Below are 15,699 nucleotides of genomic sequence, written 5' to 3' on the forward strand. Positions count from 1 at the left end.
TTAAAGTTGTTTTGTCAGAGGTCAAAGAAACGGGATTAAATTCCTTATGTACAAGCTTTTATGTTATTACATAATAAAGACTCCATAAACCACCAGAAGTTAGGAGAGAGGCATGGAACAGATTTTCTCTGAGAGCTTCCAGAAGAAACCAACTCTGTTGACACCTTGATTTTAGATTTCTGCCCTCCTGAGCTTTGAAGAATAAATTTCTTTTTTTAAATGACCCAGTTTTTGGTAACTTATTATGGTAACTTTAGACAACTAACACAAGAACATGCATACATGGTAATGACTTCTGTGGAGTGAGTTGGTAAAAAGAAAGGGGAATATATTTTAAGTAGTATCAGAAATAATTATTTTTTGAGAAAAAGACTCCATCAGGGCCGGCCCGTGGCTCACTCTGGAGAGTGTGGGGCTGGTAACACCAAGGCCACGGGTTTGGATCCTATATAGGGATGGCCGGTTAGCTCACTGGCTGAGCATGGTGCTGACAACACCAAGCCAAGGGTTAAGATCCCCTTACCGGTCATCTTTAATTAAAAAAAAAAAAAAAAAAAAGAATCACAGTCAAATGTTAGATATGGGTGATGCATATGTTGGCTTTTTTTTTTTTTTACTTTTTCCTATTCATTTTATATTTTAAAAATCTTGTAAATTAAAAAATCATTGGGCAGTAACACAAAAGAAATCATAAACATTTGACACAGTATTGAAAAATTATGTATTAATAATAAAATATATCCATAAGCAGTTTTTATTATTAAATTGCCTTCCAAAAAACCTAATACTATTATCTTAATGCAAAGTTGTTCTCCACTGAATTTAAATTAGACTGAGGCAACCTTATAAATTACATGACTTTGTGCCAAAATTACTGCTTCTTGTCCTAGGTGTTTACAGTTAGCATTGTTTTAATTCCTCACCATTTTAAATTTAATTTATTTTTATTTTCTATTTTTGTTTTTGTTTTATCATTACACAATGTAAATGTTTTTTGTGGCCCTTTACCAATTTCTCTTTAGCACCCCCTCCCACTCCACTTTCCCACCACTAGTGGCCACAGTTTTGTTCTCTCCTTTTGAAAGTTCAAGGAATTATTTTGGTTGTTGTATCTTTCTTTTTTTTTTTTGATTTTTTGTTTCAGCTCCCACTTACAAGTGAGGTCACGTTGGTATTTCTCTTTCTGTACCTGGCTTATTTCACTTAATGTAGTATTCTCTAAGTTCATCCATATTTCTGTGAATGGAAGGATTTCACTCTTTTTTATGGCAGAGTCGTATTCTATTGTGTATATATATACCACAGTTTCCTTATTCAGTCATCCATTGACAGACAGTTAAGTTGGTTCCAAGTCTTAGCTATTGTAAATAGAGCTGCGATAAACATGTGAGTGCAGGTATCACTTCGACCCGATGATGTCCATTCCTATGGGCATATACCTAGCAGTGGGATGGCTGGATCACTTGGCAGTTCTATCTGCAGTTGTTTGAGGAAACCGCACACTGTTTTTCATAATGGCTGCACTAATTACAGTCCCACCAGTAGTACAGGAGAGTTCCCCTTCCTCCACATCCTCACCAGCATTGTTATTCTCCATCTTTTTGATACCAGCCAGTCTAACTGGCATAAGATGATATCACCATGTGGGTTTGATTGGCATTTCCCTGATGCTGAGTGATGTTCAGCATTTTTTCATATGTCTGTTGGCCATTTGTATATCTACCTTTGAGAAATGTCTATTCAGCTCCTTTGCTCATTTTTTAATTGGGTTACTTGGTTTTTTCACTGTAAGTTGTTTGAGTTCCTTGCATATTTTGGATAATAATCCTTTGTCGAATGCATAGTTTGTGAATATTTTTCCCATTCTGTAGGTTGTCTTTTTACTCTGTTAACTGTTTCTTTTGCTGTGCAGAAGCTTTTTAGTTTGATATAATCACTTTGTTTATTTTTTCTTTTGTTGCCTGTGTTTTGGGGTCTTATTCATAAAGTCTTTGCCCAGTCCTACTTCTTCAAGTATTTCCCCTCTGTTTTCTTTTAGTAATTTTATAGTTTGGGGTCTTATATTTAAGTCTTTAATCCATTTTGAGTTGATTTGGGTATATGGCAAGAGGAATGGATCTAATTTATTCTTCTAAATATGGATATCAAGTTTTCCAAGCACCACTTCTTGAAGAGACAGTCCTTTCCCCAGTGTATGCTCCTGTTGCCCTTGCCAAATGTCAGCTGTCTGTAAGTATGTGGGTTGTGTGGGTTGATTTGGGGTTCTCTATTCTGTTCCATTGGTCTGTGTGTCTGTTTTTATGCCAGTACCATGCTGTTTTGGTTACTATAGCTTTGTGGTATAAATTGCAGTCAGATAGGGTAATACTTCTGCCTTTATTTTATTTTATTTTAGTTTAGTTTAGTTTTTGCTCAGGATTGCTTCAGCTATTAGGGGTCTTTTGTTGTTCCATATGAATGTTAGGATTGTTCTCCCTATTTCTGTGAATAATGTCTTTGGTACCTTGGTTAAATCAATTCCTAATTATTTTCTTTATTTTATTTTTTTAGTGACTATTGTAAATAGGCTTGTGTTCTTGATTTCTTTTCTGCTAGTTTGTAATTGGAGTATAATAATACTACTGATTTTTGCATCTTGATTTTGCATCCTGCATCTTTACTGAAATTGTGTATCAGTGTGAAGGACTTTTTGTCACAGTCTTTAGGTTTTTCTATATGTACGATCATGTCATCTGCAAACAGGGGCAGTTTGATTTCATCTTTTCCAATCCAGATGCCCTTTATTTCTTTCTCTTGCCTGATTGCTCTGGCTAGCACTTCCAATACTGTAGTAAATAGGAGGGGTGAGAGTGGGCATCCTTGTACTGTTCTCATTCTTAGGATGATATTGGCAGTGAGTTTGTCATATACAGCTTTTATTGTGTTGAGATACTTTCCTTCTACACCTAATTTGCTGACAGTCTATCATGAAGACATGTTGAATTTTGTCAAATGCTTTTTCTGGATCTATTGAGATAATCATATGGTTTTTGTCCTTGATTTTTGTTGATGTGGTGCACAGCTAGCATTGTTTAAAACAAACAAACAAAAATGAAAAAGCTTTTTGATTCAAGTTAACAGATCAAAATAATTACCAAAAGACCACTTCTATGCAAGCGTATTTGTAGGCCATGAAAATTTCTTGTTGAAGAAACATAGTATATATGTATGTTAGTGATATATATGTCAGATCTATGTATATATTAGGAAAAGACAATTATAAATAATCAAAAAATCACATGAAGTCCGCCTAAGCTGATAATGGAAATATAAATAACATACTAAAAGTGAATCTATTTAAAACATACAAAAGTTTACAGTTAAACGTGAAAAAATTTTATGTTGCAAAATAAAGCAAAAATTATAAGAAATCAATTATTTCATTTTACCTTATATTTGCCCAAATTAATGTTACAATTTCAAGGCATGATTCAAGAACAAATTATGAATTAACATAGATTTATTATTTTTAACAAAATCATAGGACATCATCAGGTGGCAAGCTTCATATTTGACTTTTACAGCCCTGTCATAAACAGGGTCATTTTTTTAAAAGTATCAATAGGTGTCATCTATTTCCCCAGGAACTCTTGCTTTTCCCTTTGATACTCAAATTATTCTCTATTTTTTTTTACCAGAATATTCTCAGATTTTATTTATTTCAAGGCACTTTCCACCAGAAGACATAAAAAGAAGAAATAAACTACTCCGTAAAACATAACTACATTTTAATAAACACAACAGTGAGATCCAAGTGAGACCAAGTAGAAAAACTGAATTATACTGAACGTTTATTATCCAAAGTGGCTTGCTTGCTTTTGTTCACTGGCTGCAAAAAGAGACTGCAAAGAGGTTGCAAACAGGACAAGTTTAAAGGGCACTTCCTCAGGAGACTCCAGTCCACTAACAACCATGGGAGAAGTCAGTCTGGCTCTTAAACAAAGGTAGAGAAAACAATATCTGAAACTTGAGTCTAACATTTAGCTCATGTTGGATTTTAGCACTGGCTTACCAAGCTACACACGGGTTGAACTGGTACATAAGATACCAACACTTTGTATTATAACCATGTAGTAATGTTTCATGCATGTGATGAACCCCATCTTGTCCTGATAGTCTGTGCATATGACCGCTGCAGAGGAGCCTTCCCTCACTACACATTCCACACCCTCTGACCTTGAGAACACGTCAGATTGATTACAGACTAATTATGCACATAAGAGGTCTTATATACACTAACAAGATAATTAGGAATATGCTAAATTATCTGGTGCTTTTCAAAAAAATATAGTTTTATCTCTACCTAGTTTTTCTTCCAGCTTCTGCTATATTTAACTTATCAGTTACCTGAAGATTAAAACTTTTTCACTCTAACATTAGTATCCTCAAACCCCAGAGGAAATAATCCTAAATAACGTCACATCTGAAGAAGACTACTGCGACAGCAGGAGTGGAGTCGAAACACCATTTCTAGGAGGTAAGGAGAGGACCCCTGCCCACCCGGGTACATCATCCTCACAAAATCAAAAGGGCTACACAAAGGGTCAGTCTGGAGGCTACTGAAAAACCTGTCCTACCTGACAGTTTTCTATTCTTCAATTGTCAACTGATGGAACTCTTTCATATTCTCATTTATCAAAATCACTTAGATCGACTTTGTGAAACCTTTCATCTGTTTAAACATTTGAGTTTCAATTGCAGTCAATTTGCATCATATTTAAATTGCATTATGGGGTGGTTTATAGAATCTAATAAACAAACAAAATTACTTACAAAGACATGCCATAATAACTGAGGATAGATAAACGCTCGTGTTAAGAAATAAGAGATATTTGAAAACAGACTAATTTTATAAATGGTTGATTATTATATATGTATATGCATATATATATACAGACACATGTGTATGCACATAGATAAATTGGTAGGTATTTTGACTACTTTTTCCTCAGGAAAACTTACAACCTAAAGATCTTAGATAGTGATAACTCAGATAAAATAGGGTTGCTGTATGTAACATAATTCTAATATTAATAGAGGACTCACTGTGTGCCCGCTACATAAAAGGATATTAATTTCTCCTTCTCACAGGAAACCTACTAGGTTGGTATTATTATTATTATTATTATTATTATTATTATTATTATTATTATTATTATTTCCCTTTTCTAGATGCAGAAACTGAGACTCAGAGGAACTAAGTAATGTATTTAGATCTCAACAGCTAGTAAGTAAAAAGGCCCAGACTTCCACTCAGTGTGACTCAAGATCCTGTATTAGTTACATTCTACCATACCATTTCTTAATACTAGATTATGTGAGGAATACTCCTGGAGGAAGTCAGATTCTAGAAGAGTCTTTGAAGAAGAGGTCACTGACCTAAGGTAGGCAGTCCATGAGTCAGATCTGGTGTGCCTGTTTTATTTTGTCCCAGGCTGTATTTTTATTTAAGTGTGAAATAGATGCAAACATTATTAAAAGAAGGATATTGCACATTACAATAATAATTTTTGGTACATCTTAAAACTTCAGGGCCGACCCTGTGGCGCACTCGGGAGAGTGCGGCGCTGGGAGCGCAGCAGTGCTCCCGCCACGGGTTCAGATCCTATATAAGGATGGCTGGTGCACTCACTGGCTGAGTGTGGTGTGGCCGGTCACAAAAAGACAAAAAATAAAATAAATAAAATAAAAAACTTCAGAAGATCCAACACTTAGCCTATATTCACAAAAAGCAAAAAATAAACAAACAAAAATGTGTTAAATGGAACATACCTTCTGCAATTTACCATAGTCCTTTCCTCTCCCTTTAATTAAATCTCCTGAGACAAATGCCAACTCTCATTTATGAAAAATGGTGCATTTTATTTTGCTTTCTTACACCTAGCCTACTTGAGTCACTTGCCAGGTTCATATAGGCAATTCGAGGTTGTGCCTCCAACTTGATAACAGAATTTTGATTTATTGAGAAGAGTTACAACATGACTGCAAACCATAACATCAGCCAGCAAAAGAGCACTTTTTAATAATGCTGCTATGAGTTGAATTGTGTTCCTCAAAATTCATATGTTGAAATCCTAACCCTTTATCTCAGAGTGTGACCTTACTAGGAGATAAAATCTTTATAATCAAATTAAAATGAAATAATTAGGCTGGGCTCTAATCAAATATGACTGGTTTCATATAAAGGGAAAATTTGGAGACAGACATGCTCTTAGGGAGAATGTCACGTGACCATGAAGACAAAGATGGGATTGATGCTTTTACCAACCAAGGAAGATCAAAAATTGCTAGCAAAATACCAGAAGCTAGGAAAGAGAGGCAAGGAACAGATTTGCCCTCACTGTCTTCAAAAGGAGCTCTCCCTGATGGTCTTGATCTCAGACTTCTAGCCTCTGGAACTGTGAGACAATAAATTTCTTATTGCTTAACCACCCCATCTGTGACACATTGTTGTAGCAGCCCTAGCAAACTAACACAAATGCTTTGCATTAAGATTTGGAATACACTGGATTTTGTTTAAAGATGAGAAATAATTAATCTCCTTTTTCAGATCACAAATCCAGAATATGACAAGGTTTCATCTATTTCTAAATAAGTGGAAACACCACTAATTCCTTCAGACACCTAGATTAGCATTGAGTGGAATATGCTCTCATAGCACAAAGGAGGAAGCATAATGAAGCTAACTCCAATCACTCTGTGCTCACAAAGACCAAGGCAAAGCTGTCCTGTTCTGGAACCTGCTGCCTGCACACACTGAGCCAGCATCTTCCTGGGTGCCAGCTGCTTTCTTGTTCAGGAGGCAGGTTTGGAAGTTGCATGAACTCATTCAGGTCCCTAGGGTGTCATTTAGAGTAATTCACCAGTTTGGAATTTGCTAAGGCTAGCCCTAAATTATACTAAATAATACCCTAAAGGCCTGAAGGAGTTAATGTAGCTTTCAAAGTTGCTTCCTCTAAACACACAATCTGCCAGATCCAGACAAACCCCCTGCAACTACAGCCTGCTTAATCACTATCTTCTGGGAAAACAGAGAAATGTACTCTCAGGAAAATGGTGGGCACTTAACCCTTTTGGCTTCTAACCAACAACAACAATAAGAAAAAAAAAATTATTTATTATGAAGTTACCCCTGGGAACAGTATGCATAAGTACATTCCATTTATATTATTATTGTTGTTGTTGTTGTTGTTGTTGTTGTTGTTATTATTAAAGTAACAAAAAAAATTACATAGACAACAGCAGATGCAATAACATTAACCTCCAAAAGGCTAAAATCTCTTTACCCCAATTTTAACTTTACACAGCCCTTAAATCTAAGCATCCACCACTAGATGCCTTGTGTCCTCATGCTCCTGCCTTCCTTCCTTAAGTCAGTTTTCAAGAATTACTTTCATTTGTGCCATAAAATAGAGCACTAATAATGGCTTCAAGTTACTCTCAAGAGAAATCTATAAGTGAATGAGAAAAGCAGGATATTGGGGGGGGGGGAAGAAGCTAGGAAAACATGTGGTTTTAGAAGTCAAAATCAGCCTGATCCTGCAGGTGGCTGTGGAGCATGAGTTGCATCACAGTTTTGTGCTGCCTAGAGCTAGGAGGCTGAACTGTCACATCCTCACAACCACCTGTCATTATCTGTGTCTTATTCCTGGGGTGGGAGTGCATAACCCCACAAGGATCATCAGGCAAGGCGGCACCTAACAGCTCGGGAAATCCTCCAGAGCTGGGTGCAGCTGGGAGCCACGGGTGCAGCCAAGGATGCTTCAGCCTGGGCCAGGGGATCAGCGCAGGGCATCGACCACCTGCATCACAATCCTCGACACATGTTCACTCGGTACCTAAGTGGCTTGTTTGAGATGCATTAAGATTTAAGTCATAAACCCCACTCTTCTGAGCTTAAATCTTATTGAGGAGAGGATATGATAAACAAGAAAAATAGGTTTCTATTTTAGCATAGCCTATTATATTAGATCTGACAATCTCCAAATGGGTTACAACAAAATCTTTTATCTGTGGGTTTATTTCAAATGGGTTTATGTATTGCAGGTAAAGAAATAGAAATGTCTAATACTAGTTTTTCTCATGAGTAAAACAGTGAAGAACATTAAAATTCAAGCTACAGAAAAAATTATTGAAAAGAGTTTGATAATTTTTGAAGGTCAGAAAGTATCTTATAAAACCTTATATACAACCATTCCGTTTAATAAGACTTATTTCATTGCATTATGCCAAACACCAAATGGTGTTGAAGAATGTTTTTCCAGAACTATGATTTCCAAATATTCAAGTAAATATTCATTTTCCCTTCCTGTTCCCAAGCATCACAGTATCTCAGGTCCCATACTTAATTTGTCATATAGGAAGCTAAACATGAAAACATTCCTCCCTCCTAAACATGAAAAATACTATACACATAGATATACAACAAAGGTGTACAGAAAGTTTTTTTTACAATGTACTGTTTAGAGTAGAATTAAATATGAACTTCAGCCAAATATCACTTGATAATCAAATACATTTGAGTTTCTTGGCTTATGTCTTAAATAATTGTAAAATTTTAAATTCTTGAAGAAAAAAATTTAAAAACATGATCTTATGGTTGTTCACAGTAGAAAGATACGTCCTAAAATTCACCATTGTCCTAATATTTTCCATTAGGAATGCTCCTGATGAATACTTATATTCTTATTTCACTAATAATGATAACAAAAGTTTGCTGTCATGAATTTTCCTCTCCGAAAGAATTGGTAGTTATTTGTAGAGTATGAACTTTGTGACAGAAAGTCTGTGTGATAAATTATTGCAAAGACCTTGTATTCAGGTGTTTAATTGTTAGTTGAAGGAAAATAAACAATGACGATAAGGATCTGATCCATGTCACCTGCAGACAGACTCAAGCATATGCGGGAGAACTTAGTATTTTCAAGAAAGAATATTTTTTCTCTTGCTTGGGATACCAACACTAATTTCTATATATTCTGACAACTTGACCTAGAGCTGCATTCCCAAAGTGCTGTACTCCAGGTGAGTGGTGCCCTCCATACTCATGGTACTTAACAGGCTACAGACAACTTTCCTCAACTACTGGATGCCAAGTCAGACCTGTAGTCCAAAACATGAAAACTTAAAAGCAATTTAAGGATTTTACAGTTTATGTTTATAGTCATATAGGTCATTCTTCCCTGGCATCCATTATTTCAAATATCAAAAAATAAGCCTGGAAAACCAGATTAAACATTCTAGAACACAAAGTTCAATCATAAAAAGAGCAAACAATTAACAGCATTAGGAAGGCATGCTTCTGAGCTGTCCTTTCATTATTACCAAAGAAAACGTCCACGAATTGTAGTAACTTCTTAAAGAAAGGCTGATAATCTGACTTACTCATAACAAACCAAGCTAAAACATGTTACCATAAGGTAATGTGATCAAATTCTTCACAAATTTACTAACAATTTTAGGAGGAAAATATTTATGCTCTTGAAGTAGTTTCCTTAGAAACTATACATCCATTCCAATGACATTTATACTTCTTATTTTTTAAAAAGTATAAAACAGTTAGGGTCTTTTGTATTATTTTCTGGTGTTAATAAATCCTTATCTTTCATTTTTAGAAATAGCAAAAAGACATTGATATACAAGTTTAGTTAAAAAGATGCAAAATAACTGTTAGTAAATGCAAATGGAGGCACACATCAGAAAGATATAAATACTGGTTTTCAGACATGCAAAATATATTGTAAAATGTTCAGTTACAATTAATGCATGTGGTTTGCTATATTTCAGAGGTTCTTAATTCTCTAAAGATTTTGAGAAATTATTTGAGTACTTCCTATGGCTTGAGAGTCCCTCTGAGAATACCTGATGTGTCAACTGTCATGAAAGAATGAGGTCAGGATAATATTTCTTCCTGTTACATTATCAGTATTAAAATCACCTAACTGCTAACTGTGGCCTTGACAGTGTAGTTGCCTCTCTCATTACAGTTAGTCAATGGCCAGCCTCTCTCAATCTCTCTCCTTAACAAATATGAATTATGGGTTCATAGGCTATATTAACTCTATTCGAAGGAAAACAAGTTAACCTTTGTGGTCAGAGGTGGCCTTGCTCTGTTAGTGGTGGATATATTTATAAGTAATGAAAATAAAATGTCAAGATATCAATAGACTTTGTAACTATTATGGATGGTTGACTTTCTCTTGTTAGACATGTCTGGAAATGATTTGTCTTTAGTAATATAGAAGGATTATGGTGTGCCAGTAAATGATGTTGTTGGGAATTACTTAAAAAAATAGCTGTCCCCCTTGGAATTTCAATGCATAATGCCAAAGAAAAATACAGTATCTGCCCAAATGTTAACACTACTTTAAAACTAAACTTTGAGGTGCTGAGAGATTCTTAGACTTCATCATTGAGATAAAACTTTATGCCCCAAGGATAAACCTATATAATTAAAATAAGAGTTTAGGCCTTTGGGTTATACATCAATGGCTTATATAATAGCAAAGAGGTATTTGTGTGTTCATGTGTGTTCTTGTATATGTGTCTGTGTGTTTGTGTGGAAGATAGAGAGAGACAGAAAAAATTCCAACATTTCACTATTAATAGACCTTCAGAAATTAGTAAGATAAAAAAATATTTAAATGAAAATATTTATTTAAAAAATATATATTTATTTTTTCTGTTTTTCCCCCCTCGAGAATGATCTACTTTACTTAGTAATGAGTACTAAAAGGCCGAACACAAGTAGAAGTCATTTTTTAATGGGTTTACCTTCTTATGTCCAAGGAGACACAGAAGAAATGCCTGCTCAGTATTTAATAATTTACTGGGCATATACCAGATATAAAGAAAAGCTAACTTTTTTACAATCTCAGTTTAGTTTCTTTATGATTGCTAAAAACAGTTATTAAAAGAATTCATCCATTATTTCAATCACTCAGATTCAATTAACCATCAAGTGTCCTTAAAAAATACAGAAGTAAAATATGTCTCCCAGTATATATAAATGGCTTACAATAAAATGACCTATAGTTATCAACACCAAGCATAGGATCGGAACTGTTTAATGGTCAGTAGTTTAAATGTCATGACACACCCAGACAACAGAGGTTCTTCCTTGAAAGGGAAGAAAAGTATATATTTTTTTTTTAAAAAGTACGTTTTCCATTTAGATTACAACTTCAAAATAAGACTTACTAGTTTGTCGTTAGATCCATAACACATTTTGTATGATTATCAATAAGCAAGGTTTTCACAGGCTAGACGGAGAATGCAGATGCAGATGACGGGACCTTCATTATGCAACCTCCCCAAGTTTCTAAAAGTTTTCTAACTTTTAAAATAAGTATAGTAATATAAACTGACAATGTGGCTGTGAGCACTGTGTCAGGAAATGCATTTGAAGTGTTTCTCACAGAGTAGTCACTCAACTGACATAATTGTTCCATTGAATTCTTCTTTCTTTTTCTTTTTTTAATCTTAGAGGGAGAGAAGTGGTGCACGTAGCACAACAGAGATTTTCAAGCCAATGCAAAGATTCTCAAGCCAATATGCTTGAATTGGGTTATTCTGCCATTTTATATTTGTGTGACTTTGGGTAACCGTGTCTAATTTTTCTCATTAGTAAAATGAAGATAAAAAGAGCCTACTTCCTAGGGATATTGTGAGGATTAAATTAATTATTATATGTAAAACACTTAAACATACCTGGCACATAATAAGGTAGCAGTAAATAAGTGTTTATTATTTTAACACACATGGGGAAAAGAATAAATTCTAAGACATCTCAGCTTTCTATTGAAAATATCCTCGTTGTGATACACAATCCATGCATATTCCTCTAACATCAATGCAAAGTGCATTTTAAGCATAGTCGTAATGACTGCAGTCAAGGCCAATTCCTAACATTATTCTCTATTTTCTAAGAAATGTTCTTAAACGCAGCCTCGGTAGTACAGTATTTCTCTTCAATATCCCTGGGATCCCACACCCCCACCTATCTCAAGCAAATAAACTTACAGATTTTAGTTAAAAACGAACCAAGAAAGGAAACCTATTTTAGAAAATAAGGCAAATAAATCTTCATATATAACATTAGGGGCATGTAGGAAACTGGAAACAAAATGGCATTTTTAACGAACAGTTCTGACTTTGAGGAGTAGGTAGGTACTTAAGTAAGCGATGAGAATAAATAGGTAGGTTTGGGGACGTGCTGGGAAGAAAGAGAAAATTGCTTAGCAGGGCACACTTAGTCGACCCAAAACTATATCATTAATTCTGAGTTCTTAGCTCCATGTGGAACTAGACAATTGAATTGTTTGATTTCGTTTTATTTTTAAATTATTCCCACAAATATTGAAGTTTTCAGGGCTTAGAGGTTTTCTCTCTCTTCTTTACTACTGTGTCCCTAGGACATTGAATAGCGCCTGGCAAAAACAGAAATCGCTATTTATGAAATGCATGCATGGATAGATGGTTGGCTGGATGGATGCATATAGATCCTTCTTAGGTCATGATACATTTGTGGCCCCAACTCTTCTATCACAGGCTACCTCTTTTTTTTGTAATATATGATTTAAAAAAACAACAAAAATTAGTATTACTATAAAAAGATACCATCATAAATATCATAGGGAGGCTTAGGGTTTCTGTGGAAACATCTATTCTTGTGTTTCCATACTGACATTTGGCAGCATATGTTATTTATTCAAATAATTTTGTTTTCCTCCCTGGATCCTGACCTAAACTCTGAGATGTGAATATTGTCCTGTTTTCTCTAATGTAACAGAGGAGAAGAGGAAAAGAATGTAAGAATATGATGTCTCTACATCTAAATAAGCAGTAACTCATTTTCTTTTTTGTTGTGGCTAAATAAACAAGTATACAACATAGGCATTAATTAGAATATTAAATATTGATATATTTTCTCTGTACCTCTATTAAATTCTTTTATTAAACATAATGCATAAATTGTCCATACACTTATTCTCTCTTTATTACAAATATTTATTTCTAAAATTGTGGTTTCCAAACAAGCTTTCACCAAATATTTAGTAATTGACAAATCAAAAAAGACCAGATTTATTATACAACCCATAAAAACATCAATAAAAATAATTTTATTGTTAATCCATTTAAGATTTTATTAATTGTGAGCTAAAAATATAAACATTTATTTCAAAGGAAATTAAAATGTAAAATATGTTCTGATATCTTCAGACAATGAATGGGTACTTAATGAAACTCCTTCTGAGTTGAACATGGCACAGATGTAATCAACAGCTTTTATATTATTATCTAACCTGGAAATTGGAAAGTATCATAAATATTATGCAGTACTTTAGTTCAAGCAAGGATTTTTAAAGCCCTAATTTTGTGTTGGTGGTTTGATTAGGTCCCTGTGTGTTCACGTGCACATGTGTGTGTACATGTGTGTTTCACTTGAAAAACAAAGGCTGGGAGAGGCATCAGAGGAATGCACTCACTGCCTCCACTTTAAGTATTTTGCATTTATCTCTTTTATATGTTGGACTGTGTATAAATTTTATCTGAGTTAAAGTATTCTGGTTCTTAACGTCTGAAAACTGGGTTTTTAGGAAGATTAGGCAAGGATGATCATGTCTTTTGTGTTTATCATTCCATCTCCAGCACTTGGCACCATGCTCAATAAACATCTGCCAAATAAAGGAAAGAAAGTAACTGCTTTGATTCTTAAATCCTCTCTATAATATTCAGACCATGTAGTGGTCCAGCTTATTTTTACATATTTCCAATAACATCAACAATTCTGAAATTAATTTTGTCTTGAGTGTCTGGTTTTAAATTTCTTCCTATTGTAAGGTCAGCAATCTTTTACTTCTGATTTTTCTATTGCTCCTGATTCTACCTCTTCATGTCATCATGATAAGTTAAAAACAGTTCCAAAGAACAGAGAATTTTCAGACAGAATATTTGGAGGATTCACTAAGTCCGGATAGAGTGTTTCCTGCTCTAGATGAGATATCATTGTTAAATTTAGAATTTCTTCCTGATTGAGGATTCCTTGATTGGAGTGCCTGGCAGTCGAGTTCAGTGAATGATGCCTTCAGAACAGGATTATCTGTCTCCTCATTCGAGATGCTGTGAATCCCTTTCCTTAACACTTTTATACTCACATCACATTCTTGACTTATTTTAGGTTTACTGCTAAAAAATAGTAATCATGTGCATATAGTTCAACTCTTCTCTTTTTTAAAAGAATATAAATTCTTTTATATTAAAAGATATAAATTAAATATAATATAAAAATTTAAATGCATATATTAAAGAAGAAAAATAAAATGGACACACATGTATCAATCACCTGACACAGAAAATTGAGAATTCTAAAGTCTGAAAACCTACCATAAAACCTAAAGGGCACTCCATTCACCAAAATAGCTTCCCTCTGCAGGCCAAGCTAAAGATAGGAAATGCTATTACAGAATTTGGTTATGTTAGCAAGGAGGATGATTGGATTCTTAAACAAGAAAGGTCAGGTGGATCCTTTAACTGTGAGAAGCTAATCAGGTATTCCAGTTGTAATGAATGTCAAGTCAGGGGTATCCAGCCATCAAAAAAAGATAACAGATATGGTCAGTGGAACATACGTCCAGAGTCAAGAGAGATAAACAGCCATAAATGTAGGTAATGCTCAGTCTAGTAATGCTCAATCTGGTTTGCCTCAACTGGGATCATGCTGAGGGGCCATCCCATCTAAAGCTTCACATGGGATTGGCTGAGGCCTCTGTTATGACTCTACCACAGCTCAACTTTTCTCTTTCCAACTCTTTCTCTCACTGCTCACAGCTGTTCTGTCCAAGAGCACTAATCAAAGCACATGCCTAAGAGCTGCAGTCTGTTTTCTGTGGACTCCAACCTATGACACCATTCAATACTATATTTCTTAAATTAATCAATATTGATGCATATGCCTGTAGTTTGTTCATTTTTTACTGTTATATGGCATTCTATAGTATGATCGTAGGTCAGTTTACTTTACTCTATGGTTTGTGGACATCTAAGTTAACTATAGCATTTGGCTATTATTAACAATGTTGTTGTGAACAATCTCCGTCATGTCTCTTGCATTATGTATGAGAGCCTTCTACCAGGGCAGTATTTCCCAAACCTGACTGTACATACCAATCATGGAAAGAGCTAAGAAATATTGATGTGCAGGCATCATCTCTTTAAGTCTTGAATTAATTGGTGTTTGGTGAAGACCTGGAATCAGTGTATTTTAAAGGTTCTTCAGATTACTTCAATGTCATTGTCAAACAATCATAGCTAAAGTATTGTAAATGCTGACTCATGTGTACATGCATGTTTAATTTTACATTGTAACAACAAATTGTTCTCCAAAGTGTTTGTACCATTTATACTTGCTCCAATAATATATTAGAGTTCCCACTGAAACATATCCTTGTCCACACTTCGTATTTTCAGAATTTAAAACTTTGGATGCTCTTTCAGCATTTAAATGGTGTTTCTTTACAGTTTAACTTTTAGTTGGTGATCACTAATGAAATTGAATATCCTGTTTCATTTTCTTTAAGATTTGATTTCTTAGGGCTGGCCCGTGGCTCAGTTGGGAGAGCGTGGTGCTGACAACACTAAATCAAGTGTTAAGATCCCCTT

This window comes from Cynocephalus volans, chromosome 6 (assembly GCF_027409185.1).
Source record: "Cynocephalus volans isolate mCynVol1 chromosome 6, mCynVol1.pri, whole genome shotgun sequence".
Taxonomy (NCBI): Eukaryota; Metazoa; Chordata; class Mammalia; order Dermoptera; family Cynocephalidae; genus Cynocephalus; species Cynocephalus volans.